The 5,000-nt window shown below is 56.4% G+C and overlaps 2 non-coding genes across 2 annotated transcripts; both read left to right on the forward strand.

Moving 5' to 3' along the window:
* Positions 1-2,129: 2,129 nt before the first annotated feature.
* LOC126127118 (small subunit ribosomal RNA) lies at positions 2,130-4,038 on the forward strand. The gene has a single exon (XR_007526977.1). It is a non-coding gene; the product is annotated as a small subunit ribosomal RNA (ribosomal RNA).
* Positions 4,039-4,390: 352 nt separating this feature from the next.
* On the forward strand, positions 4,391-4,545 carry LOC126127115 (5.8S ribosomal RNA). The gene has a single exon (XR_007526975.1). It is a non-coding gene; the product is annotated as a 5.8S ribosomal RNA (ribosomal RNA).
* Positions 4,546-5,000: the final 455 nt, after the last annotated feature.

The following is a 5,000-nucleotide window of genomic DNA, read 5'->3' on the forward strand; positions in this document are numbered from 1 at the left end:
GTGCCTTAACCTAACCCACGTTGTGCCTTAACCTAACCCACGTTGTGCCTTAACCTAACCCACGTTGTGCCTTAACCTAACCCACGTTGTGCCTTAACCTAACCCACGTTGTGCCTTAACCTAACCCACGTTGTGCCTTAACCTAACCCACGTTGTGCCTTAACCTAACCCACGTTGTGCCTTAACCTAACCCACGTTGTGCCTTAACCTAACCCACGTTGTGCCTTAACCTAACCCACGTTGTGCCTTAACCTAACCCACGTTGTGCCTTAACCTAACCCACGTTGTGCCTTAACCTAACCCACGTTGTGCCTTAACCTAACCCACGTTGTGCCTTAACCTAACCCACGTTGTGCCTTAACCTAACCCACGTTGTGCCTTAACCTGCTCTGTAATTGGCATATGACACGTTACATTAATCTAGTGTTGTCTAACCACAACCCTCTGAATATAGTTCGCTACTCGCACCGCCCACCCTCTTGTGTATCGTTTCATGTTCAACACTTCGCAAGTGTTGCTTACTTTTTACATGCTCCCGCTGTACACCGTAATGTGGACGACTGCAGGATGTACATCGCCCCCCCCTCCCCCCCCCCTGCCTTCGCACGCTGGTCGTTCAGGTGCTTGCGTGTTCAATGCCCTTCGCAGCTGTTCACTGGCATTCGCATGTCGAAGCGCTCAGTCTACGTCGTGGTACGGCCTGTGTCCACTGTCCGCTGATGTCGTAAGCTTAACCCTCACATTGTACTGCACATAGGTCCGTATGTACTGAATGATACGCTGTGGCACATGTGTGACCGTACAACGACTGCGCCCAACAACAGCGAACCATACGGTCCAAATGTTGTGCACTCAGCCACGTGCCGTCTCCCCATAACAGCTACATTGCAGTGTGGTACGCCATAGAGACGTGTGGGAGTAACGGACGCCCTGGATGGCGATCAGCATGAGCCGTCTGTTGATGTAGTGGCGCGTGTATTCAAACGTAGTCGTCTCTTCTCACACAGTGTGATAGCATGGTGCACCGCGTTCCACATCTGCGACATGGTACAGATGCTGGTTGACAGTCGGTGTCGTAATGGACATCGCATACGTAGGGGGCCACCTCCCACGTGTTCTCTAGTCGTGCACATTTTGTTGCGTGTATGTGGGCAGACGTAGTGTGTCGTGGCACCTAACAGACAGGTATGCAATAATCGTTGCATTTGCAAACTGGGATGGACGTCTACGTTTGCTGGTGACGTTACGCAAATGAACAACTGGTAAACCCATTGTGGTGCGGTTGTTGTTGCTGGAGGTAAATCAGTAAGGGCAAATCTGTGTGTGAAGCGATACGCGGCGGTGGCTGGGTGGGACCGTCCCCGGCCGGTGAGGGGGGGCCGCCCGGCGTGCTGGCCGCGCGGTGCGTGGGCGCACGCGCTACAGCCGGCTGGTGGGGGCGCCCAGTGGCAGGCGCGCCGGCCGACGGACGCGGCAGGCGGCGCAGCTGCGCGCCGGGGCACCCTGCGCGCGGCGCCGGGCGGCCAAAGTGGGTCCTCGCGGGCCCGGTGCGAAGCGCGGTGGACATCTGCAGTGTGCTGGTCCGACTGAGGACTGTGTGCGTTGAGGATGCGCCGCCGCCCGGCACTCGGCGCCGCGACGCCGTCTGCTGCTCGGTCGCCCCAGCGGTTCTCGCTGGTGGTTTGTATCGCAGTTGTGCAGACGTGTTGGCACGTGCGCTGTGCTGGGAGAGTTCGCTTCGGCACCCACGTGGGGCCTTTGCCCTTCTGTGGCGCTGGCGTTGGAGCTGCCGGTCACCGTAGGTGGCGCGTGTTGTCTCCCGCCGGCAATGCCACGACAGCACGCTCCCGGGCCTCTGTCGGCAGCGGCAAGCTCAGTTGGGAGCACGGGTGGTCGCACCTAAAGCGTCTACTCGCCTAACTCCGGGCGATTGCGCCTCTCTCGAACCCGACCAAGTACTTAGGACGGCGCTGCGCGCCGCCGGGACCTGAGAGGGTTTCGAGGTGTATTGTGCAGGGGAGCTCAGCCTCCTCCTGTTTGCAGAATAATTGAGCGGACGCTTGCGTGTTCGCGCGGGCCCCTGGGACACACTCCCGGGCGGCCGGCTGCTCAGCTCTAGTTGACGCAGCTCCCTGGTTGATCCTGCCAGTAGTCATATGCTTGTCTCAAAGATTAAGCCATGCATGTCTCAGTACAAGCCGCATTAAGGTGAAACCGCGAATGGCTCATTAAATCAGTTATGGTTCCTTAGATCGTACCCACGTTACTTGGATAACTGTGGTAATTCTAGAGCTAATACATGCAAACAGAGTCCCGACCAGAGATGGAAGGGACGCTTTTATTAGATCAAAACCAATCGGTCGGCTCGTCCGGTCCGTTTGCCTTGGTGACTCTGAATAACTTTGGGCTGATCGCACGGTCCTCGTACCGGCGACGCATCTTTCAAATGTCTGCCTTATCAACTGTCGATGGTAGGTTCTGCGCCTACCATGGTTGTAACGGGTAACGGGGAATCAGGGTTCGATTCCGGAGAGGGAGCCTGAGAAACGGCTACCACATCCAAGGAAGGCAGCAGGCGCGCAAATTACCCACTCCCGGCACGGGGAGGTAGTGACGAAAAATAACGATACGGGACTCATCCGAGGCCCCGTAATCGGAATGAGTACACTTTAAATCCTTTAACGAGTATCTATTGGAGGGCAAGTCTGGTGCCAGCAGCCGCGGTAATTCCAGCTCCAATAGCGTATATTAAAGTTGTTGCGGTTAAAAAGCTCGTAGTTGGATTTGTGTCCCACGCTGTTGGTTCACCGCCCGTCGGTGTTTAACTGGCATGTATCGTGGGACGTCCTGCCGGTGGGGCGAGCCGAAGGCGTGCGACCGCCTCGTGCGTGTTCGTGCGTCCCGAGGCGGACCCCGTTGAAATCCTACCAAGGTGCTCTTTATTGAGTGTCTGGGTGGGCCGGCACGTTTACTTTGAACAAATTAGAGTGCTTAAAGCAGGCAAGCCCGCCTGAATACTGTGTGCATGGAATAATGGAATAGGACCTCGGTTCTATTTTGTTGGTTTTCGGAACCCGAGGTAATGATTAATAGGGACAGGCGGGGGCATTCGTATTGCGACGTTAGAGGTGAAATTCTTGGATCGTCGCAAGACGAACAGAAGCGAAAGCATTTGCCAAGTATGTTTTCATTAATCAAGAACGAAAGTTAGAGGTTCGAAGGCGATCAGATACCGCCCTAGTTCTAACCATAAACGATGCCAGCCAGCGATCCGCCGCAGTTCCTCCGATGACTCGGCGGGCAGCCTCCGGGAAACCAAAGCTTTTGGGTTCCGGGGGAAGTATGGTTGCAAAGCTGAAACTTAAAGGAATTGACGGAAGGGCACCACCAGGAGTGGAGCCTGCGGCTTAATTTGACTCAACACGGGAAACCTCACCAGGCCCGGACACCGGAAGGATTGACAGATTGATAGCTCTTTCTTGATTCGGTGGGTGGTGGTGCATGGCCGTTCTTAGTTGGTGGAGCGATTTGTCTGGTTAATTCCGATAACGAACGAGACTCTAGCCTGCTAACTAGTCGCGTGACATCCTTCGTGCTGTCAGCGATTACTTTTCTTCTTAGAGGGACAGGCGGCTTCTAGCCGCACGAGATTGAGCAATAACAGGTCTGTGATGCCCTTAGATGTTCTGGGCCGCACGCGCGCTACACTGAAGGAATCAGCGTGTCTTCCTAGGCCGAAAGGTCGGGGTAACCCGCTGAACCTCCTTCGTGCTAGGGATTGGGGCTTGCAATTGTTCCCCATGAACGAGGAATTCCCAGTAAGCGCGAGTCATAAGCTCGCGTTGATTACGTCCCTGCCCTTTGTACACACCGCCCGTCGCTACTACCGATTGAATGATTTAGTGAGGTCTTCGGACTGGTACGCGGCATCGACTCTGTCGTTGCCGATGCTACCGGAAAGATGACCAAACTTGATCATTTAGAGGAAGTAAAAGTCGTAACAAGGTTTCCGTAGGTGAACCTGCGGAAGGATCATTACCGACTAGACTGCATGTCTTTCGATGTGCGTGTCGTGTCGCGCAACACGCTACCTGTACGGCAGCAGCCGTGCGCCGCGTGCGGAACCACGCGTGCCTCTCAAAACTAACTGAAAAATGTTGTGTGGTACGAGCGCTGAAGCTCTGGAGCGGCTGGCCTGCGGCACCTGGCGCCTGGCGCCGGTTTTGAATGACTTTCGCCCGAGTGCCTGTCCGCTCCGGTGTGGAGCCGTACGACGCCCATCGGCCGTGAGGCCGTTGGACACAGAACGCTGGAACAGGGGCTGTCAAACGCCTCAGTCCCGCCTATGCAACTGTTTTGAAAGAGACAGTGGAAACTAAACAAAAAAGATCACCCAGGACGGTGGATCACTCGGCTCGTGGGTCGATGAAGAACGCAGCAAATTGCGCGTCGACATGTGAACTGCAGGACACATGAACATCGACGTTTCGAACGCACATTGCGGTCCATGGATTCCGTTCCCGGGCCACGTCTGGCTGAGGGTCGGCTACGTATACTGAAGCGCGCGGCGTTTGTCCCGCCTTCGGAGACCTGGGAGTGTCGTGGCCGCCTGTGGGGCCGGCCGCGTCTCCTTAAACGTGCGATGCGCGCCCGTCGCCTGGCGGTTCGCATACCGGTACTTTCTCGGTAGCGTGCACAGCCGGCTGGCGGTGTGGCGTGCGACACCTCGTACAACGACCTCAGAGCAGGCGAGACTACCCGCTGAATTTAAGCATATTACTAAGCGGAGGAAAAGAAACTAACAAGGATTCCCCCAGTAGCGGCGAGCGAACAGGGAAGAGTCCAGCACCGAACCCCGCAGGCTGCCGCCTGTCGTGGCATGTGGTGTTTGGGAGGGTCCACTACCCCGACGCCTCGCGCCGAGCCCAAGTCCAACTTGAATGAGGCCACGGCCCGTAGAGGGTGCCAGGCCCGTAGCGGCCGGTGCGAGCGTCGGCGGG

The sequence above is a fragment of the Schistocerca cancellata genome, unplaced genomic scaffold (genome assembly GCF_023864275.1).
Source record: "Schistocerca cancellata isolate TAMUIC-IGC-003103 unplaced genomic scaffold, iqSchCanc2.1 HiC_scaffold_484, whole genome shotgun sequence".
NCBI classification, from domain to species: Eukaryota; Metazoa; Arthropoda; class Insecta; order Orthoptera; family Acrididae; genus Schistocerca; species Schistocerca cancellata.